The 23,860-nt window shown below is 48.3% G+C and overlaps 1 protein-coding gene across 5 annotated transcripts in view; it reads right to left on the bottom strand.

The window, feature by feature from the left end:
* Positions 1-22,189, bottom strand: part of Hrh2 (histamine receptor H2) — a 45,199-nt gene extending 23,010 nt beyond the window's left edge. The window contains exons 1-2 of one of the 5 annotated variants that reach the window (XM_074058688.1): positions 22,006-22,187; positions 1,941-2,091 (exon numbers count right to left, since the gene is read on the bottom strand). The gene's annotated coding sequence lies outside the window, so the exon portion shown is untranslated. Of the gene's footprint in view, positions 1-1,940; positions 2,092-21,453; positions 21,952-22,005 lie in introns of those variants that run through there. The other 4 variants (XR_002212862.2, XM_020171077.2, XM_020171073.2 and 1 more) reach the window with 4 other exon arrangements.
* Between the last annotated feature and the right edge of the window lie 1,671 nt (positions 22,190-23,860).

Raw genomic sequence — 23,860 nt, 5'->3', positions numbered from 1 at the left:
TCACCTTCTGCCACTCCAGCTGGCTCAGTCACCCAGTCTTGCAAGCTGAGCTTCTGGGTATTATTTTTAGAAGATCTTTTCATTACATAAACAGCCCAAACAGCATGGGCCTCAGTGCCACACTTAATTAACTTTGGAGGGGGTAGCGATAGGGCATGAGTTTTTAGAATCCTTATTTGTGATTTTAAAAAAGGTTCTCTGAGTTTCCTTAACAGCTGGGTTTAGACATTTTGGCATTGGGCTGGTATTTTACTTATTGTTTAGGGGAGTCTTTGAATCTGAGTGAACTAGCTCTCAATGTAATTAGAAATTCCTTCCTTTCCTTTCCCTCCCTTCCTCCCTACCTCCCTTCCTTCCTTCCTTCCTTCCTCCCTCCCTCCTTTCCTGCCTCCTTCCCTTTCTTCCTCCTTTCCTCCCTCCTGCCCTCTCTCACTTCTGTTTTCTTTAACAAATATTTTTCGGAGAACCCACAATGTGCCGGTGCTGTTCCAGGTGTTGTGAATGGATGTGATTCTTATCTTCATGAACTTTTCATAAGAACCACTTCTGTGGTGTTTCTATTTACAGCCCAGTTCCTCAGGTGACCATTTTGAAGGCAGGTGCTTTTGTGCAGAGCTGTCCTGCCCCATCGCCCTGTGGGTAGAGCGAGCTCCCTAGAGGGTCATAGCACTAACTTGTGGACTAACTTTCAATGGCTCCTTTTATGCCTACAAGAAAGAATCATTATTGTCACCATCACAATTAATATAAAAAGACACTTTCTTGAACTTGCCTTTCAAACTTCCAAAGCAATGATATGCTCATTACAGTAATTACATGTCCCTGAGGCATACAGGAAGAGCTGGCTATTTGGGCCCACCTGCCCAAGCCCTGAGAATGGAAGTGACTATTGATGACACATAGTGACCATAACTTCTCTGGTCGCTATGTGTACACAAGCAGGACATTATTCCATACACACTTACATATTACTCCTGACTTCTCTCCTTGACTTCCTTTAAAATTCCTAGTATACAATGATGTCCCTCTAGGGTACCGAGACTTAATTGACTTTTGGGGGAGCCCAGTCTGTGGCCATACAACCAAGCATACATGGACAAGGATATCTGTGTTGAAGTCTTGCATTTGGTGAAGAACAGAAATGTGAGCTTCCATCAGCAAGGAGAAGAGGTTCAATGAATTGTGCTGCAGCTGTACTGTATGACAGTCCTGGGTGAAGTCATGTTTTGCATACTAAAGAAAATACCAGGCTGGTGTGGTGGCATTGCCTGGAATCCCAGCTACTCAGGAGATGTGTAAAAAGACTGGAAAAAAGTGCAAGACCTTATGAGAAAAACAAGCCAAAGCAAAATGATTGGGGGCATATCAAGTTGTAGAATGCTTGTCTAGCAAGCCTGAGGTCCTGAGTTTAAACTCCAATACCACCAAAAAATTATATATGTCAGTGAATCCTCACAACACACTTAGAAGTGGGACAGAATCCTCTCTATTTAACATTAAGGAGAGTGAGGCCCAAAGAGATCAGCTGGTGTCGTGACAAGTGATGTCAACTCCTAATAAATGGGAAGATGTGGACTCACACTCAGAGTTATGGTTTGGATAGGTGTCTTCAAAGGCTCGTGTATCACAGACTTGAACACCAGCCTGTTACTACTGGGATGTGATGGGACCTTTAAGGGGGTGCTCTAGCAGGAGGAAGTTAGGTCATTGCTGTGTGCTCTTGAAGGGGATATTGGAACCCCACTTGGCCCCTTTCTGTCTCTCTCTTTGCTTCCCAGTTGCCAGCAGAAAACAGACCTCTTCTGTCATGTACTTCCACCATGATGTAGTGTGCTGCCACAGGACCAAGTGACTATGGCCTGAAATCCCTGGACCTGTGAGCCAAAATAACCCTTTCCTCTGTATGAGTTGTTTATCTCAGGTAACAAGAAGCCGACTACCATGCTCGATTCAAACTCCTTTGGCCTGTCTTTAACGCCATTCTTCGATCAGAATTCGACTTGTCTTTCCAATGCGATCTCACTGTTCATCCGTCTTCCTTCCTTTCATTCAACATTTTCTGTTGTCTGTATAGCAGAACAAACACAGGGGCTATGGAGAGAGAAAGAGAGAGTACGTGTGCGTGTGCATGTGGTTTCCTCCCTTGGAATCCTAAGGTGTGCTCCTCGTGGGACTCGATGGGCCTGGTGAGCATGTCTGAATGAAGAGGTGAGACAGGGCTTATTTTCCCCACATTTTGTATTTAACATTTCCTAGAATTCATGGAAAGTTAAAAAAAAAAACAATGCGATGTGCATGACATCTTGTCCACCTGTCTGTGCATCTCTCTCTCTCTCTTCTCTCTCCTTCCCTCTCCACTCCCTCTTCACTCCCCTCCCTCCCTTTCTGTGTGTGAAAATGGTCTTAGATTCATTCAGCCACTTCCCTTTCCACCCACAGCTGTTTCAAATTGTACATTTCACTACTTCCTCTTGTGTCTTTTCAGCTCTGCCTTTCTACCTACCTTTGGAAATGGTGTGTTTGGAGAATTTACTCCTGCAGTGCCTCCCCTCCACTGCCCAGGGAGGCTCTGGTCTTAACCTAAGAGCAGCTCAATGGCTCATTATTCCTGTCATCCCAGGTGGCCTCCAGGAGTGCTCCTTCTGTCCTCAGCAGCAGTTCAGCTGAGGCTTCAGGGTCTCCTGCAGTTGTGTTAAACCCTGGCCATGCTGGGAAGCTGGATCTGGTCACTTTCTATTACTAGCCTTGCTTGGCTCTTAGCACAGATCCTGGCATTGAAGGCTACTAGTGACCCAGTGCTGTTGACTCTCACCAGACTCAGCTCCTGCTTGAGGAGTGCCCTTTTGTGCCCTAGGACAATGCTGAGAAACACAACGATAGTGACAGCTGATTCCTACTGTTTCTGAAAAGTGCCATTTTGTGACTTTGCCTGTGCTTTGTCTTTATTCCTTCTTCTTTCACAATCTGGCCTCCTGTCACCTCCCCCAGGTAGTCTTCCAGAGATAGTTTCTCCATCCTCTCTCACTTCCACCTCTCACACATTCCTGCCTTGAGTACAGACTAATGGTTCCTGGGGTGAACAGGAAGGGGGGTTCTTTAATGCTGCTGGGTGGAGTTCTGAGTTTTCAGGGCCTCAGGGAAGCTCTCCTCCTGGGGGGATCTTTTGGAACTGTCTCCCCAGGAAATTTCTTGAGATGAGACTTGGAAAACTATGTCCTTCTGTCTGTCTGGGAGGGCAAACTTCAGCTGGCTCATGTCCCACTTCTCTCTCTGTTCCTCCCTGCCCCACTAAAGCTCCCAGGAGAAATGTTATAGGCACTCATTCTTCTTGTCAACAGGAGGGTAACCCTCTGGAAAAGCAGTGTGGGGGCCGCGGTGCCCCCTCCCTATTTGATCAAATTGGGCCTAGTGCTTTGTTTTCACTGGGAAGAGAAGCTGAGTTCCCCTTTCTGATTCTTAAGTACTTCATCCTGGGGCCTGACCACGTGGGGAGCTGGCACTGGTACACCAGCAGCCAGCAACTGGGGGAGCCAGCCTTAGCTCATTGGATTGGGTTTCTCCCTGGCTTCAAAGGGAGAAACATTTTTTAGAGCCTAATTCCAATAAGAAAGGAATGTGGTTTTCAGGTGAGCCGCTTCACCCTTGGTGCAGATGGCTTGATCCTTATTCTAGAAAAACACACAGTCTGAGAAGAGAAAAGAGCTCCAGGGCGAACAGCAAGGACATTGACACTGGACAGATGGGAGCTATAATTCCATTGTTGTCACATCAGAGGTTTGTGACCATGGGTGATGAAGGAGCGACCACACCTCCTCCTTCACTTGATGGATGTGAAAATAAACAAAGTAATGGAAGTGAAAACCTTAGTCCCTGGCATGGGACTCATCATGGGTTCTCACCAAATGGTATTTTGACTGTTTCCCAAAGGCCACATGGCTAGGAGTCACATCCATGCGTGCTACATATATTTCCTGAGCATCTTCCAGGTGCAGGGGTCTTGGGTCACTGCAGTAAGCACAACAGACATGGTTTTGAGCACTGAGCACAGGCTGAGGAGGGGATCAGCCTTCAGTAAGGCACTGTAACATTGCTTATTTAACTGCAAGTGTGCTAAGTTGTATGAGGGGAAGTGGGGGGAGCAACACAGTTTATGGTGAGGGGACCCGAGCTGGTCAGGGGGATACTGAAAGCTTCCCCAAGGAGGTGATTGTTGAGTTGACATTTGTCTAGATGCGAATGAGGTAACTGAGTGAAAATGGGTATCAAGCAGATCCCAGGTGGAGAGAACACCCCTGCAGATGCCTGCAGGAGAACATGGTGGCTTTTAACCTCACTGCTGTGGGAAACTTCTGGTGAGGGAGGGGGAGCATGAGCAGGGAATGATGTGACGGGAGGGCTGGAGGGGTGCCAGAGTCTCTGAGCTCCTGCTGCCCATCAGGAGTTGGGGCTGTGTCAGCTGTGAGCCTGAATGGCACTGCTGACTATCCCAGTGACACTAATGTCACTAGGACCCCAGAAGGCAGACTCACAACCCATATAGTCAGAATTTTCCCTCTACACTTGGCTACATCAGATGTTCCAGGTATGCAGTGTAGGGGGCGTCAGAAAATGACCCCAGCATCAGCCTCAAGAAATTGCCCAAAATAGGCCCAAGAAGCAGGAAGTTGTTTCAGTATTGTGACTTTCATTCTTTAAGGAAGGAAGACAAGACATTCCCACCCCCAAGTGGCCACCACCACATGAGGTAGTGACCAAGGTGACTTAGGCCAGAGAAAGGGTCACAATGGAGACAACACTTTCCTTTCCCAGGGAACCCTCTTTCCCCACCTACAGCTTTCCCCATTGGAGAAATGTTCCATGATGAGCTGGAGGTTTGGGGCTCCTTAGATTCACATGGAAATTTGAGGCAGAGGCTGGAGATATGCATAAGAAAGACGTGGCTGAGGGTCCTGGACCCCTCAGCAATTCAGACCCAGCCAAGGGATGGGAAATAAGAGCTGAGAGTGAGGGCAAGAAGAGGGTGTGAAGACTCGGAAGAATGGGTTCAGCCCTGTGAGTGGAGGTGGGCAACAGCTCTGTGTGTGTGTGTGTGTGTGTGTGTGTGTGTACATGTGTATTCTTTTGTTTCATATGCATTTGAAAAAAACAGCATTTTCTTGGGTTGGAAACTCCCATTACCATCACTACCATCATCATCACTACCATCAGCAGTCTTTTGAGACAGGGATCTTGCTGTTGCCCAAGTGGCCCTGAACTCCTGCCTCAGGAGCTGGGATTATAGGCTTGAGCCACTGAGCCCAGCATCCATTAACATTAAAACCACTCAGACTCACATCAGGGTACATCGAGAACCCCCTTTGAACATTGACCTCAGAATAAATAATGGAAGATAGGACTGAAAAACAGGTATCATAGTGGGGGTACTTGTGAGAGGGGGGAAGGTGAATGGAGGAGATGAAGGTGAGGGAATATGGTTGATGGACTTCATATACCTATACAAAAGAGAATGACAAAACCTCTCGCAATTGCTTGAAGTCAGAAGGGGGGGATTGCAGAGGGGAAGAGACAGTGAGGGTGATCTAACCAATGTACAGCGTAAGGCTATTTGGAATTCCACAATAAATCCCCCCTGTACAATGAATATATCCTAACAAAAATGAAAAATTTAAAAAAAAAACCCACTCAGACTCCTGACCTATCAACTGCACTTCTAGGAATCAGCCCTGGGATTCCCCCAGCACTGTTTGTACAAAGTCTGGAAGGAGTGTAAGAACACACACAATAGGCCATAAGGAAGCCATCAAAAAGACTAATTTAGATCATCTGGGCTGATGTCCCAGGTGTGCCAAGTGTGACATTCACGGAGGGAATGAGTGTGTATGTGTGTACCTGTGCATGTTACCATGGGTGAGGGAAGGGTCTGGGAAGAGCACTTGTGAAAGGGTGGGAGAAAGACTTCCACCAAATTCCCTTTGGGACCTTTTCAATCTCTTATCCTGTGTAAGTGCCATTTACTCAAAAGCTAATAGCCACATAATTTGCCAGGTGGAGAAGGGAAGGGGCAGACTCTGCTGGTTAGCAGGAACAACACAGAAGGGAAGGGAAGCAAGTCACCAGGTCATGCTGAGGAGTGCGGCAGGATGGGCTCCGGGCTGATGCTTGGCACCAGGCTCACCCAGCCCTAGAGTCCCTTTATAAGAAGTCACCTGCCTTCCAGCTCAAAGCTCTCAGGGACCCCTCCCCCATCACTGCGCAGGCTTTGCAATCATACTGCCCTAGTCTCTGCTCACGTAAGGTCCCTCCCAAATGTCCTCTGCCATTAGGATAAAAATGGCAATGTCTGTAATGCCATGCATGACCTAGCTTCTGCCAACCTCTCCAGTGGAATCTCAGGAGGAAAAGGGAGCCAGGGATGGAGTGCTCAGAAGTTGGGACTTAGGGAAGTCAATAGGGAGCTATTGAATGTTCAATGAACAGGCCCAAAAGCACCCAGAGAACTGGTAACAGATAAGGAAACCCAGGTCTCTTGATTTCAGTCAGCTGACAATCAGTGAGGTGATTTCTACATATAATCAATGACAGCCGGTGCCTATGGCTGGCTCATGTCTGTAATCCTAGCTACTTAGGAGACTGAGATCAGGAGGATCAAGTTTCGAGGTCAGCCCAAGCAAATAGTTCTTGAGACCTCCTTTCCAAACTAACAAGAGCAAAATGGACTGGAGGTGTGGCTCAAGTGGTAGAGCACCTGCTTTGCAAGCGCAAAACCCCAACTTCTAACTCACACACCTCCATGGAGGGAGCTTACTTTCTTACCTATCGATCATGGTCATTTAAAGACATGTACAGGACGCTACACTCTTTTCTTTTGTAAGCCACAGCCCATTGCACAATAAACACATTGTAACTTCTACACATTCTACAGAAAGTATAATTTGTATATAACTCTTTTACATAAGAGTTACTGTTTGTGGTTGTTCATTTAGACACTTATAACTTGCAATTTGTGGTTTTCTTTTTGCAAGCATCTTTGTAGGTCTCCAAAAGGCTCTGAGATCTGGGGAACAAGTCTAAGACCCCCTCTTCCAGGTAGTCCTACAGAGCTCCATGTCTGCTGAGTCTTCATGTCTCTGTGCCAAAGAGCCTCAGGTCCTCCGAGTGGACTCATCATCACCATCAAGGCCACTGATACCACCTTATCATCATCATTATCATCTTCACCATCATCCATGCCTGGGCATCAGAGTAGTCCTACCAACACAGATTATTTTTCCTCTGTCTCCCCTCCCCCCTCTAGTCCATCCCTGAAGGTTTCACCCTTCCAGCAAGGTAGAGCTGGGAAAAGTCCTGCAGCAGGCTGGGTCACCTTAAAGATATCAGCAGCAAACAGCCAACCTTGCCAGGAACATTTACACCTGCTCCTTATCTTATGCACCCTGCTCTGCCATCCCCCACTCTGTGGCCTTCATATTTGTCACCTCAATTCAGGGGGAACTCTGGGAGCAGTCAGGGCAGTCAACCTTGCCCCATTTTGCAAATGTGGCACAGAGAGGCCAAGGACATGAGGAGGCCACACCACTGGTCAAAGAGTCATTAAGAGCCCCACCCTCTGGGCATTCAACTCCTAGTACCTTACCCCATCCTGCTTCCCCCACCTCACTGTGTTCCCCAAAACTTAATCCTCTACCACCTCCATGATCTTTTCCAAGTTCACATAGTACCACTTCTATTTTTTTTTACTTAATATTTTTTTCCTTCAAGAGGTTGACTTTATTGCAAAAGGAATTGGTTGATTGCTATAAAGATCACCAGGATCACCTTCCTCCAAATAGATCACTCTAACAATAAATAGTAAAGTCTATGTGTCACCTGCTGCTGCCTGAAAGGCCAGTTCAGAGGGACACTGGCCTTGCTTACAAGGGTTGGGGATGTTAGGAACAATCTGTACTCAGCTGACACTTTCTTTTCGCAGGAGAAGTGCCACTGGGTGCTTGCTTATATCTGTGTCACTGACCACCCAAGTCCATCTCAGGTGGCCCACTTCACACCTGGGAAGCATTTTGCTCACCCAAGGAAGCCAGCACTGTGGAATGGGAAGGTGCCAGCCCAACTCAGGTTGGGTGATGGCTTAGCAGCTTTCTCACTGAGTGGCCAGGCACCTGGTAAAACCTCTGCACTGTGTGACCACCTGTAAATGTGGAAAATACCACTCTGAGGAGATGAAGTGTGAGGGTCAATGGTGGGGGTAGGAGCATCGTGGCTCTTTTATGAGTGGCGTTCCCTTCCCCCAACACTCTGGTCTCTTGGAAATGCTGATTTTCAGTCCTGCCTTTTCTGTGAGTGAAGACACCCAAGGTCACCAGATGAGGAGAGGCAGTGAGCACAGGTAAACAGCTCTCATCTGAAACAGTCTGAGCTCCAGGCGCTGGGCCAGGGTAAGCCTGGGCAGCTGCAAGGCCAGATGGGCCTGTGTGGGGGTTGGAAGGTAGTAATGGCCGCTCCTTCCTGCAAGGGCAAGACATTCAAGGAATGGGGCTGGGAGAGGATGCAGAGAGCAAGAGGAAATGGCATTGGTGGGGGCCACTCTGTGTCTAGTTTATGTCGTTGCTGATGGTGGAAGTGATGGTGAGGAAGCGAGGGTGTAGGTGGGTTGGGAGGTGATGGGGTCCTTACAGGGCTGGCACCGATCCTGAAGGCAGAGTGTTACCAGGTTCTCAGAGCAGAATCCATGCAGGACAGGAGGTCCTGGGGATGTCAGGCTGAGTGAGCCTTTGTGAGCTTGCTCTACTGAGAAAGCCCCACCTAGCTTATGCAGACAGGCACTTGTGGTGACCTTTCTAGTCAGGCTCCTGGGCTACTTCCTGTCCTCAGATCAATCAGTGAGTGATTCAAAGTGGGAACCCAACTTCCCTTTCCCCTACTCAGAGACTTCCTGCCATCCCAGCCCCCCAGTTTCCCAAAGCATCGGCCCATCCCCCCAAGCCATCTCAACAGAAGTCAGGCTCTGCACATGCATTCTTGAGACACTTTTACTTCCTGCAGGGTACTGAGGCTACCTGTCACTAACACCATCAATGTCCTTGTTTGCTTTTCTGTCAGCCACTGCCAGGTGAGTGTAAATTCCACCAGTACAGGGTCCTCATCTGTTTGCCCACTGTTACCAACAGATGAGATCAGAAGTACTGTGATAGACCCTGCCATATAGACAGGGTTTGTAAAACTCATTGTGGGACAGGCCAGTCCACCTGGAAGAGTTTTTCTGTTTTCATGCAGCAGGTCTCTAGCCAGTGACAAGGTGGGACGCTGCTGCAATCTGAATTGTGCAGACTCTCAAATCATCTCTGGTCTCTGGTGGGCTCAAGGGTGGGGATTCTGTACCCAGCAGGTGAATGCATCTTTAGCCTGACTGTTGTAATGCACTCAGGTGCGCTGCTGGTCTGAGAAGAAGGTGTAGGTGTGAGAAGGAGTGGGAAGTGGAGTACTATGATCTTTGAACCACTCACAGATCAGTCTGAGGACAGGAAATGGCCCAGTGGCCACTGAGTGTGCAGGAACCCCTGTCCAGCATTTAGGTGGATGGCCAGGCTACCTCTCTTTGATCACCTCCAAAGACAGGGGGGTCATTCCCTTTCAATAGCATGTCTGTCCCTTAGTTTTCAAATTTTTGGATGCAATGACAAAAGCAGTAGCCACAGGCTGAATTCAGTCTACTGAAGACTATTGGTAGGTTCAAACGATCTTTATAAATTTTTTAAAAAGTGCCAACCTTTAATAATTAGGAGATTTCACGGGAAGATTAAATTTGTCCAGGTATAGACAGCCCCCGACTTATGATGGTCCAACTAATGACTTTTTTTATTTTACAATGGTACAAAAGTGTGCACCAATAATTATTCCCCTTTCATACAAAACGCAATAAATTCCGTGACATATTCAAGAGCTTATGGTAAAATGGGCTTTGCATGAGGTGATTTTGTCCAACCATGGCCAATGTCAAGTGTTCTGAGCAAGTCTAAGATTGGCTGGGCTAAGCTACGATGTTCGGCAGGTGAGTGTGTTAAGCCTAGTTTTCACTTGACAGTATTCCCAACCTGTGATGGGTTTATTGGGACACACCTACATTGTTAATGGAGGAGCAACTGCACTCATGAAACACAGGCCTTTGAGTCAGGGCCGGGTGCTAGGAGCCCCTCTGGCAAGGCACAGGCTCACTGGGCAGTGACAGCAGGCTGTGATGCCACCTGTCTGGTCTCTGAGATAGAACAGTTTGTCACCTTAAGGGAGTGGCTCCTGTGGTTAGTAAAAGTCAGGTTGTTTAGAAAATCCCTGGCCTCCAAGGTGCTGCTCAGTCCATCAGTAGAAAAGGCAAATTCCTTCTGTGGACCTCAGATGGTTTTTGGAAGACTTAAAAGGGTCCTTTAAACCAGCAACTAGAGAAAAGATTAGATCAAGAAGAATTAACCTAGAAGGTAACACACATGCACAGGAAATCAATGTGAGTCAACTCCCTGTACAGCTATCCTTATCTCAACTAGCAAAATCCCTTAGTCCTTCCTATTATTGCTTGTACTCTCTCTTCAACAAAATTAGAGATAAGGGCAAAATAGTTTCTGCTGGGTATTGAGGGGGTGGGGGGAAGAGGGAGGGGATGGGGGGTTAAGGGAGGGGATGGGGGAAGTGGGGAGAAATGACCCAAACATTGTATGCACATGTGAATTAAAAAAAAAAAAAAAAGGGTCCTTTCAGGTATGCTGCATTGGGATCCTTGTTTGGATCCTAATTTGAACACAGCCTTGGTACAAAGTCATAAGAGACAACCAGAGAAACTCGAACTTAAAATATATTAAGAAAGTAGCATTCCGTTTGGAGTAATGGAAAGCTAGTCATGTGCTCATCTGTCAGAAATAAACACTGAAATCGTTATCAGTAAAGTGCTCAATATGACAGATTTGGGGGCAGGGTCGGGGAACCAAACCCAGGGCCTCATGCATGCTAGGAAAGCTCTAACCCTGAGCTGTGTCCCCTCCCCCACAGCCAAAGCCATCACAGATTTACTTATTTGTTTGAGAGTGAACAAACAAAATTCACATAGTGGTGAGGAATGGATGAAAAGTAACTGACAAAAAGTGAAGGAAATCCCTTCTCTCCTGCTCCTCCCACCCCCGGTTCTAGATCTGACCAGCTCTGCTTTTGGCCTTGCTACTTCCTTAACTACTCTGAGTGTCTTTCACTTGCACTCTGCTTCATTTAACTTCTGCCCTCAGATTGGCACTTTGCCCTTCACCCCATGCTCATCTGAGCCTCCAGGCCCAGGATGAAGACAACATCTTCCCCAGCAGACGCAATGGGTTTCAACACCCACTCTGTTCCTTATCAGTTTGGGCAATTGTAAGTAAGTGACTTTGTTTCCAGCCCTAATTTTCCCACCTAAAAAATGGAGCTAATAATCCCAATCTCACAAAGGTGTTGAGAGGCTTCTGGGTGCTAAGAGCAAGGCCACCTCCTTCTCTGGGGTCTCTCCATTCACGTGGAGGCCACGGTTGTCCCCGTGTTATGCTATCTGACTTTTGTAAGAAGTCAGTGGGCAAATGGGCCAGAAGGGCCACACTTACTTCTCTGTGCTAAGGTGATGCACAGCTTTGGCCCAGATGGGGCCCCTGCCTCCTCCACACACTTGTGTGTGTTCTGCACTGTCACTCCTCCTTCCAGGATCTCCCCACCTCCCCTCCACTAGTTGTGTCTCAGCGGCATCTGTGTCCTATGCCACACCTGGCCCAATCCTGCCCCAGGGGACCAAAATATGGCTGCTTTGCTTCTGGCCTAGCGATGTGGCTTTCTGAAAATGCTCACTTAGCCCAAGTCCAAGGATGAAAGGACCCGTGGGGTGATGTGTTCTCTACAGTGGTTGAATGTTGCAAATGTCCTTTAGATATTCAAATCTAGAAGAACCGTTGAGTGAATGACATCATAATGGAAAAGCTATAGCTGTTATCATCATATTTTGGAAACTAGAAATAATACAGAGAAATGCCTATATCCAAGTTTAAAAATTAGCAGTACTCAAATCATGTGGAGAGAATGACTGTAGCCATGAACCTCTACCTTGTTAACCTATAGCTGGAAAACAACATCTTAAGTTTATGCCTAGAAAGAAAGGTTGGATGACGATCATAGTTTTTGACAGATGCTGACACTGGCTATTACTGTGTTCTGTGCACATTTCCTTATTCAAAATTTTCTACATTGAGAGTTAATACTACAGTGACTGAAACAACATGCAAGGTACAGAACAGTGAGCATAATATTTTCCTTGGGGGCAAAAATAAGAATATGTACAAATAGACATATGATAAAAATATAAATAAAATACAGTACTTCCCTTATCTGCAGCGTGATCTGTGATCAACCTCAGTCTGAAAATATGAGGTGGAAATAGAAGTCATAAACAAGTGCTTTTGGTTCTTTGAGACAAGGTCTCACTATGCAGCACAATCCTCTTTCTTCAGCCAAACAAGTGCTGGGATTACAAGCATGACTCACCATGCCCACCTCAAAGAAATAAACAATTCCTGCCAAGCTGGGTGTGATGAGTTCAAAGCCAGCCTGGGCTACACAGACTATCTTAAAACCAAACAATGTGCTAAAAAACCAATTGCATGCCATTCTGAGTTTCATGATGAAATCTTTTTTGTCCTACCCTGTCCTGTCAGGACATGAATAAGCCCTTTGCCCAATGTATCCACACTGTATATGCTACCAGCCCACTAGCTACTCAGTAGCCATCTTGGGTATCTGATCAACTGTTGTGGTGCCACAGTGCTTGTTTAGTTGATAATGGCCTCAAAGCATAAGAGTAGTGATGCTGGCAACTTTATTTCAATCTGTTATTATTACTGTTTTATCTTATTATTAATTGTTAATAAACTAAAGTTTTTGATAGGTATGAATGGATAGGAAAAACACATTGCATAGAGGAGTCAGAGTCTGGCACCCATTGGGGTTGTGGCACGTATCTCTGGTGGATAAGGGAGAACTACTGTATACTTTTGTTTGTGTTTTCATAAAGAAAATCTGGGAGGGTACCAGGACAGACTGACAAAAGTGATTGCCTCTGTTTGTGAAGAGGAGAACTGGGCAGTTGGGGCCAGAGTAGAGCAAGGTCTTTCTATGTGTGTCTTGAGTTTGTGAAGCACAAAGGACTTACCTACTCCAAAAGTAAAAAAGGTTAAAGGCAGCACTTTCCTGGTGGGTTGTTTGTTCCAGGTGCTGCTTCACCACAGAGCCTTGGCTGGAGCTCAGGGGCATGTCCTGTGTACTGGGGTCCCACTTTAGATTCTACTGGACCCTTCAGTGTGCTCTGCAAGCAAGAGTTTGTGGATGGCAGGGCTTTTGAAAACCCATTCCCTCCCCTTAGAGCCTCCCGAGACTGGTGCTCACTGGGACACAGTTTGGGGACTGCAGGACAATAGCTCTTTCTGATCCAGACCCAGGTGCCAGAGCAGAGAACAGGACGAGCGAGGCTGGTGCTGAGGTCCCAGGTCCCATTGTAGGACAGCAGCCCATGCAGACAGTGAAATGTGGCAGGCTGTGCATGAATGGGGGACATCCACACTTGCTCTGTGTGTGTGGGGGGGACAGTGTGTGTGTGGTGTTACATCCACCCAGAGGAGTGGACACTAAGCAGCTGTGGTCACTATCAGAGTCACCCATCAGCACAGTTTCCAAGGGAAGCTGGAGATCTGGATATGAAAGGAAATCTTCTGGCTTTAAAACAAGCCACTCTCACTTTCTAATGAATCTCTTCATTTAAAATGTTGGCAGAGAGCCAAAGGCTGCATGCTTTCTCTCCTAAGTGAAGTACAGGCCAACACAAATGTAGCACTATTATGAAAACAGGTCGCACTGAGGGGAGGTCACAGGTGAGAGGGAGGGTAAAGGAAGGATGTTAAGAAGGTGAAGATGGTTGGTGTACTCTCTACCCAAGAATGAATTTAGACTTTTACACATTTTGAAATCACCATAAGAAGGGGAGTAAAGTAGAAAGGAGAAAAATAGAGGACATGAACCAATTTGGGTTATAATACACATATACATGGAAACATCACAATGAGACACCCTGCATAGCCATCTTAAACAAACAAAAATGCCTTCTTCCTTCCTTCCTTCCTTCCTTCCTTCTTTTTCTCTCTCTTTTTTACAAAAACAGAGAATAAGAAGGCAAAGCAGGTCTTGTCTGGGGGGTTGATACTAGTGGGAGGGGGGAGGATATAATGAAAGGGTGAAGGAGGGTGAATATGGTGGGAATATTATGTACTCATGTGTGAAAATGGAAAAATGAGGTCTGTTGAAACTATTCTAGGAATGGGGGAGGGGAGATAAAGGAGAATAATGGAGGGGGTGAATTCAATGGTATATTATAACAACTTTTGTAAACGCACAATGGACTCCCAGCACAACAATAATAATAAAATAAACAAAATAAAATGTTGGCTTAGGGCTGATGGAGTGGCTCAAGTGGTAGAACACTTGCCTGGTAAGCGTGAGACTCTTGAGTTCAAACCCTAGTACTGCCAAAACCCAAAAAATGTAATCTGTAAGTGATGGCCTGGTTTTTTAAAAAGAAAAACACGTCTGGGCTCTGTAACAGTCAGCTGCCAGGTGATTCCCAGGGTAGGCTTCTCCCTTTTTGAACTACTCTCCCCAGATTCAGTATCCCTTTGAGAATTTCACTTCAGATTGGTATCAAACTTATTGCCAGTTGTTTGGGGCACTGACTCCTTCCTGGTGGGGAATCTGGCTGTCACACACCCATCTCTGGCACTGGGGCATGGTCAGGAGGTGAGGCAGAGCTGTCTAACCCGAGCCCTGGGTACCGAATGCTCTGCATCTCAAAGTGGCAGGCAGTGGTCTCGAAGCCAGGACTGCTGCTCTAATGGCCCACCTCGGTCAAGTGCTGCTGTCCCTTACACCTTCTCCAGCCTCAGTTTACCTCCACTCTTCCCAACATGCCCTCTGTCCTCTAGGAACCCAGAAAGTCTCATTCTTTCTTTAACTCTTCGCATTGTCTATCCTTTGCTTTTTTGCACATCCAGGGTCTGGACCACCTCTCCTGTGTCCCTATGTCACATCTCTAGCCACCTAGAAAATGCCACGCTCAAATGCCAGGTCTGGTGCCTCCTCTGTGGTAGCAGGGACTCTCAGGAGGCTGGCACCAGCTGCTCCTGTCATCCGCTACTCACACTCCTGTACTTCAGTGCACACCCCCTACGGGTGTTCCAACCTTCCAAGCAGAGCTGGAATCTATTCCCTTCTCTCCGGCTATGGTGTTCTCACTTTCACCTTGCCCAAGGTGAAGGACAAGAGTCAGGGCATCCTGACTGGCTCCTGGTCTCCTGCTGTCTTCTCCACCTCACCCTCTGCACTGTCTGGAGAAGGCATTTCAGAATATGCAAACGTGATCGCCTCTATCCAGGGGCTCTGAGTCCTTGTGTGACTCCCATACTCCACAGGACAAAGCCCAAATCTCAACTTGACAGTGGGGGCTTTTTAGTCTCCATCACGCAGACTTCTCTGTTACCTCATCCCACTGTTGGAGCCTCAGATAAAACCTAAGCTTTCCAATGCCCTGAACACACCTGGAGGTTCATGCTGCCCTGTGTCTCTGCCACCTGCTTTTTCTTCATCTGGAAACACCCAGCCACCTTTTGTCTACCTGCAGCTTCCCCTCCCCTCCAAATCCAGCTCTGAGGATCCAGATGGTGGCTCCCCTGGGCAGTGGGTACAAGAGTACCAAGAAGTGTGCATTGTCCTGTAGCAGCATCAAGTACAGCTGTCAGATTTATCTATCTCTGGGTCTTCAGCACAAGCAGGGTCTCGGGGATTGTTTGTTGAATGACTAAATGAATGAAAGTACAGCTCTGATGCTCAGAGAGAGGGTGTGGAGGGTAGATTATTCTACTGGGAGAAAGGGGCAACTCTGGTGCTGAGTGGCCAAGGTATCCAGTCCTTGCTGGAGCTGGAGGTGTTTATGATGCTCCCCTGCTCTTCCTGGAGGCTGGGAACCAGGTCAGAACTACCACATGCTCCTGGAGACTGTCCCCATGGCACTGACACCATTGGCCGTGCTTCATGCTCCAATCTGACCACTTAGCTCTAGCCACCCTTCTCTTACTGTGATGGTCCCAGGCCTGCTCCCCCCTAACTGAGCTGTCACACGGCATCAAACAAAGGCAGAACTGGAAAGACCCTTTAAGATCAGTCACGGGCCCCTGTGGTTTCCAGCTGGGGCAACTGAAGCTCAGAATCAGAAAGTGGCTTGCCCAAGGTCACACAGCAAGAGAAAGGGGAAGTCACACCTGGAGCCCAGTTTATCAAGATCTTATCAGGTAGGAAAAAATGATCAAAGGAAACCTTGAGATATGCAAGGGGAAGGTCTGAGGGAGGCCTTCCGATTGGGAGGCAGAGGGCCTCTCTGAGGCTGCCCCGGAGCTGTGGGTGAAGGGCAAGGGGACAGAGGGAAACAAAGTACAAAAGACTGGAGAAGAAAGGTGCTTGCTGCCTGGAGGCCAGCTGGGCAGAGCAGAACAAGAGGAGCAGCCAAGGCTGCAGGCAGCACCTGATGGGGATGGCTATGAGAATATCTGTGGAGATTGCATTTCAGTCCAACTGAGGAAATGATGTAACGAAGTCCTCACAGATGACTCTGACCTGAATAGCCAGCTCTCCAAAACAGACACTGGATGGCAAATACCCAGACGAGATTCAATCAGCCATCAGGGAAATGCAAATTGAAACCACCAAGATGGCTGCCATCCAGTAGACAATGAGAAGTGTTGGCAAAAATGTGGAGAAACTGGAAACCCTTGCACACTGCTGTCAGGAAAGTAGTTTCTTTGGAAGAGTCTGGCAGTTTCTGGAAGGGTTAAACAGAGCATTCCTACATGATCGCCGTTTCACCCCTGGCCATGCATATTCGAGAGAAGTGAGAGTTTGTCCTCAGAAGGGCCTGTCCACAAATGATCACAGCAACATTACTCCTAGAAACTCCAAAGTAGAAATAGCCCAAATTCCCATTAACTGATGAATGGATGAATAACAGATGGTACTGATTTACCTGTGTCATGGAATATTAGTCAGCTCTAAAAAAGGCATGCGGTATCAACACGGATGGACCTTGAAAACACTATGCTAGGACTAAGAAGCCAAAAAAAGTCACCTATTGTATGATCTCGTTCTTATGAAATGTTCAGAATAGGCAGGTCTATATAAATGGAAAACAGTGGTTGGGTGGGAGGGGGAGTGGATGGGGTTGACTGCAGATAGATATGGTTTCTTTTGGGGATAAAGAATGGTCTGAAGTTGGTGGTATTATTTGCTTAACTCTGTGACTTTATTAAAACCAGTGACCTGGACAGTTAAGGTTGGTGAATTTTATAGTATGTGGTTGAACACTTCTGTGAATATATTAAAGCCATTTACTTGTATAGTTTGTTTGTTTTGGCAATACTGGTGGGGGTTTTTTGTTTTTTGTTTTGATGGTATTGGGGTTTGAACTCAGGGCCTCACGCTTGCTAGGCAGGAGTGCTACCACTTGACCCACTCCACCAGCCCTGTTTGGTGTTGGGTATTTTCAAGATAGGGTCTCTCAAAGTATTTGCCTGGGCTGGCCTCAATTGTGATCCTCTTGATCTCTGCCCGGAGTAGCTAGGATTACAGGCGTGAGCCACCAGCACCGGGTGACACTGGCATTTGAACTCTGGGTCTTATGTTTGTTAGGCTCTACCACTTGAGCCACACCTCTAGCCCTTTCTGCTTTAGGTGACTATTCACTCTTTGCTCATGGCCCATCTTGTACCAAGATCTACACCTCCTGCATAGCTGGGATCACAGGCATGTACCACCATTCCCAGCTTACTGGTTGCAGGTAGGGTCTTGGTAACTTTTCGCCTGGGCTGACCTTGAACCATAACCCTCCTAATCTCTACCTCCTGAGTAACTGGGATTATGGATGTATACCACCATGCCAGGTGACTTGTATACTTTAAGTGGGTAAATTTTATGGTATAAAAAGTTTTTTTGAGACCAAGTCTTGCTATATAAACCAAGCTTAACTCAACCTCCCACTCTTCCTGCCTCAACTTTGCGAGTGCTAAGATTACTGACATGCACCGCCATGCCCTGCCTTATAGTATAAAATTTTATGGTTAAAAGAAAAGATGATGCTGGTTGCTGCAAGGGAGGCCAGCTAGCCAACACAGCCATCACAGGCTCTGAGAGCCCAGCACACAGGAGAGACCTGCTCTTCTAACCCAGGGATTCTGAGCCTCCACACCAGGGACACTGTGGACGGGCTCTTCTTTGCTGTGGGGGCTGTCAGGGCCTTGTACAGTGTGAAGCATCATCCCTGACTTCTACCTATCCCTGAGTTGTGACAATCGAAAATATCTCCAAACAGACAAATGTCCTCTGGGGAGAAAATCGTCCCCAGTTGAGAGCCATCTGCTGAATCCCAGCTCATCCTCCCAGAACCATTTGGAATATGTCCTCTGGGCACATTCACCCTTCGGCCCTGAGGCTCCCACTTTCCTAAGCACCCCCATCCAGGCACTGAGGATACTGTTCACACACCATTCTCTGTTCACCCTACTGTCTGTAGGCTCTCTGTAGAGACAGCACCTTCTGCACCATTGGGTCCTCAGCATCCAATTTCAAGGTCACCGTGGAGCCATTACACCTGCACAGAGCAGGGACACACTGCCTTACCCAGGGCTCTGTGGTGGGTACTAGGGAGCTGGCAGTTGAATCTGCCCACCTTCCCTGACTGTGGCAGGAACACAGGCTCTGGATTCAGGTAGTATGAGTTTGAATCCTGTGTGAATGTATCTGACTTTTGTTTCCTCTCTGAAAATGAGGACACTGATAGAACCTACTTCACAGAGTTGCCATAAGCACACAATAAGAACACAACGAATGTCATGTGTGTTGTTGATGTTACTCATTTAAAATTCTTTTTTTCTTCTAAGTAACCTGCCAGGCCTCACACACAGGTGCCCTGTCATTGACAAGCAGGGATGTGCCAGCCCTGCCCTAGGGGCTGGTGTGGAAGAGGCAGGAAGAGTAGCTTCCATGGTGCCCATCTTCAGGCACCTCCTCTTTCCGTGGTATGAAGTACAGAAGAACTAAGTGAGTAGAGAATCATGAAGGACCAGGAGGAAGAAGGCTGCTAATCAAAGGAGGGCACGCAGGCAGGAGAAACTGCAGTGCCACACCTGGGAGGTGGGCACCATCACACGGCCATAGATGGAGGGTGGGTAGAATAAGTACCTGGAGGGGAAGAGGGGCGGAGACTACATCATCATACACCACTCCTGCCAATCTAAGAACTTTGAACTTGACCCATTTGGGAATGCGAACTTTCAAAGCAGGAGCAACATTCTCAGATCTATATTCTCAAACTGACAGTGAGATAAAGGATGGGTCAGAATGGAAGAGGAGGAGAGAGGAGACAAGAAGACAGTGAAAGATTCAATCTGGCAAGCACTACTTCTCGGAGACACTGTCTCCATCATGGACCCGGAGGCCCTCAGAGACTGGGTGCACATTCACAGAACATCCATGGACTTCTTTCATTCAGCACCCCGCTTTGTGCCCTGGAAGCCAGACAGGTTCACATCTGCTGATTATCAAAGGATATACCCATTGCTTCACAAGTGGGAAGCCCTGGGAACCAAGTTCCCCAATTCGATCACCCACAGGCAAATATCGTTACCCTTCATTTGCCTATGTCCTTCCCATAAATCTGGGACCACGCTGCACATGTGCAACTCGTAACGCCTGTTCTGCTCATTTAAAAGTCTCCATGTTTATTAGCCACATGGTTAGTTATTATTGCCCATTTAGGCACTGGCTGTTGGATATCTTGGCAATTGAAAGAGACTTTGTTTATCTCCCCATCATTTCATATGGATGGACTCTTCTTTTGAGACATTTTTGGCAATGGAAACTGTCTGGCTGGCCACATACCCATTCCCCCATTATCAGGGGTTTCTTTCCCAAGGATGCACTAAATCCTTGGGATTGGAACTTAATCCTGTTTTTTCTTCTCTGGAGCATTGGTGGAAAAGGAGCACAGCTGACCTATTTTCCCCAGGGACACTTGTCTGGGTGGGTCCGTTAGTCATCAGCCTAGGACAGATCGAGAGAGAAGCGCCTGCCAGTGAACCCAAGAGAATCAGTCCAGGCTGAGACTAAATAGAGATGAGGTTAACAGGAACAGTGCAATAAGGAAAGAAAGAAGCTGGGGCACAGGGTGAGTCCACAAGCTTTCAGCTTCCTATGTGATAATGAGCAGTGACCTGGGCGCAGGTACCTGAACCCCACTACCAACATGCAGGCTCACCCTAGAGCAGCCCTTCCCAACCATCACACAGGGAACAAGAAACCAATGCAAATGGAGTGGGCACATGCCAGGTGCCAGGCCCTGGAGTATGCATTTTACACAATTGCATTTTGAGGCCAGTGTGGTACCATCAGAAACACCCTAGAGTCAGCCAGACCTGGGTCCGATCCCACAGTAGGCCTTCCTACCAGTGAAGCCATTGGAAACCACTCATCTTGGTAGCGCTCGGTTTCCTCATCTGTATAATGGGAGTGGCTTTTCAGGACTGTGAGGATGGTAGCCAATACCACACACCCAACAGGCTAGTACCAGCCTGCACTGCGCAGTGCCCAGGAATGTTATTTCCCCACTATTTCCAATTCTCCTTCTTTCCCAGGCTCAGAGATGTCAAGGCATGTAATAATCTTCAGAAGCAGGGAACTCACAGTGGGCAGAAGTTCCTGACTTCCTGTTATAAGAAACCTGAAACCAGGCACCGAACCGTGGCTCACACCTGTAATCCTAGCTATTCAGGAGGCAGAGATCAGAAGGATTTTGATTCAAAGTCAGCCTGGGCAAATAGTTCGGGGAGCCCCTATTTGGACAAAATTCCTCACAAAAAAAGGGGGCTGGTGGAGTGGCTCAAGGTGTAAGCCCTGAGTTTAAGTTCCAGTACCGAAAAAAAAAAAAATCCCTGAGACTTTACAAAAACTACCACCTGAGAGATGTCAAGTCAGAGAATCAGCAGCAGTCTCCAGATATGTTTGGGGTGAGGGGTGGGACTCCTGGGACCGCCAATTCCCTGGGACTTGCTAGCTTCATGCTTAGCTGGGACACCACCCAGCTCCACGCATTGGCTTTTTCTGGTAAAGGATCCCCACATACAAATGAGTTCCCCAGAGACAGCCAAGGCCAGGACTCTCTGGCCACCTAAGTTAGAGGATGACAGCTGCCACTGGGAGACACCACAGCTCCCACCTGCATGGACCTTTACACTGAGAAGAAAACTGAGGCTCACAGGTTCAAGGTCACCGCCCTTCTCAGAGGCCAAAGTGGGATGCAGAGCACAGGCCACTTACCCACTCATCCTCCAGGTGAATCCCTGTCCAGATGCCCAGAGGAGTCCCACACCGCCATCCTGGAGCCCAGGATTAAGGCCACTCCCTTGGTTCCTGAGAAACTAGAAGGTCCCCTTCTGAGCAGCCCCTGGGTGTCTCTTGAGCAGAAAGTCGCTCCAAGCAACACAGATCCATCACCCCTGGAAAATACCACTGCCTAGCCCCGGGGACAAAACAGAGCCAGCTTCAGCCCAAGTGGACTCATTTATCCCTCTCAGGCTGAGGGAACCTAAAACCGACCCCACACCCACTGCATCCTTGCTCGCCACGTCCCCTCCAGGCGCGCAGGACGTCTGAGGGTCACAGACTAGAAAACTGAGGCTCCCGGGCGGAGGCACTTATCAAGGTCAGGCACAGCCAGGGAGTGGCGGGACCGGAGCTCGAACTGGAGATCGGGGCTACGACGGCCACTGGGAATCCGGGAGCAGCAACCCGAGGCGGCCCCGCAGCGCCTGCATCCACCCCGCGTCCCCATCCTGAGCCAAGGCGCCCTGGGAGGCGCGGCCGTGTTACCTGGTGCGGCTGCTGCGCGAGCGGTGGCTGCGCTCCTGTCGCCTCGGTCCGCGTCCGCGCCCGCGCCCGCGCCGGCTGTGCTCGCCGCGGGGATGAGCGCCCCGCGCCCCGCGCCCCGCGCCCACTTCCTCGTCTCCGCCCCCGGCGCGCTCCTCCTCGCTCCAGCCGAGCTGGCCCTCCAAGATTCCCTCTCTCCTCTCCCCACCCCCACCCCGCTTCTCTCTCTCCTCTTCCTCTTCCTCTTCCTCTCTTTCCCTCCCTCTCCCCACCCAGTCCTGCACTCACGTGCCCCCCACTCTCCCTCACCCCACTCTCCCTCACCTCCACCCCACTCTCCCCCACCCCTCTCCCTCTGCCTCACCTCCACTCTCCCTCACCCCACTCTCCCTCACTTGCTCTTTTCCTTCCTCTGGCTTTCCTTCTCTCTGACACTTCCTTTTCTCTTTCTTTCTTTCGTTCTTTTCTCGTTCATTCTTTCTTTCTCTCTCTTTCTTTCCTCCTTCCTTCCCTTCTTTCCTTTCTTCCTTTCTCCCCCTCTTCCCTCCCTCCTTCCTTCCTGCCTACCCTCTCTCCCTCCTTCCTCCCTCCTCCCTCCCTCCTTTCCCTCCTCTCCCTCCTCCCTTTCTTCCCATTGCCCCTCCTTCTGTCACTTTTCCTTCTGCTCCTGCCCACGCCCTCCTCCCTGACAGCCCCTCCCCATTGGGCAGCCCCCTAACCTGAGATCCATTTTCCACCCCGTGAACATTGGCTACCTGCAAGCGGACTCCCATCTGTGACCCTATACTGGCCTCTGGCCCAACCTGAGGGGGCGAGAGTGCTAGATCCAGAGGTCAGGTGGCATCTGTCATCTTGGGTACTCAGGACCGAGCCACTGGACTCAGGCTAGCAGGCAGACAAGGACTAATTTATTTTTGTTTGCTTTTGGCAGAACTGAAATTCTGCCTCAAGGGTCCTGCCATCTCAAGGGGTGTTGTAACCAACCAAGGGCTGAAGTCTGGCTCCTGCAGTGCAAGGATATAGGGTCAGGGTTAGGTTCTCTGTGGCCATGGGGGGGTTGGTGATCTGGAAAGTTCACTTGGGTGGAAACAGCCCTTTTCCAGACTCCAAGTCCAGTCCTCTGGACTTCTCTCTTGTTCACCTGCAACTCATAAAGCAGCCCTGGTAATCTCTAAAGAGACGAAATCAGATCACGTCTTTACTCCCCTCTTCCCACCCTCCCATGACTTCTTGCTATACTTAGAATAAAATCTAGGCTGCTTATCACTGTCTTGAAGCCTCTCCAGGATCTGTAAGCTCCACCTCTCTGACCTCATCAATCACCACTCTCTGCCTTTTTCCATGAGCTGGAACCACAGTGGCTTTCTCTCTCTTCCTGGGAAGGCATACCACAGGCCATTTGCATCAGTCTGTTCCCTCTTCTGGGAATTCTCTTCCTTCGTCCCATGGCTGCCCCAACCCAACATCACCTCTTCAGAGACACCTTTCTGGCCATTTTATCTGAAGCAGTCACCTCTTTGCCACGGTGGTTTTCATAGCATCCTTTTAGATCACAATGGCATATATCACTGTTTAAATTTATTTCATTTATTATTACCTGTTTTACCTCATCAGACTGTAAGCAGCAAAGGAGCAGAGACCTTGTCTGTATTGTTCCCTGTTCAATTAACGTTCATTGAGTCAGGAAATGAATAAACACTACAGTGAAGATGTTTAGGAAAAGGGAAAGTTGGTTGCCCTGACAAGGCAAAAAAGGAAATTGTCTTCAGAGAGAGGATCACAGTCAGGTCTCCATATCTATATTTTCTGCATCTGAGGATCCAGCCAACTGCAAATTAAAAGTGTGTGGGAGGGGGGA

This window comes from Castor canadensis, chromosome 16, assembly GCF_047511655.1.
Source record: "Castor canadensis chromosome 16, mCasCan1.hap1v2, whole genome shotgun sequence".
Lineage (NCBI taxonomy): Eukaryota > Metazoa > Chordata > Mammalia > Rodentia > Castoridae > Castor > Castor canadensis.
Note: the sequence above shows the minus strand (reverse complement) of the source record. Positions and strands in the feature narration are given on the sequence as shown.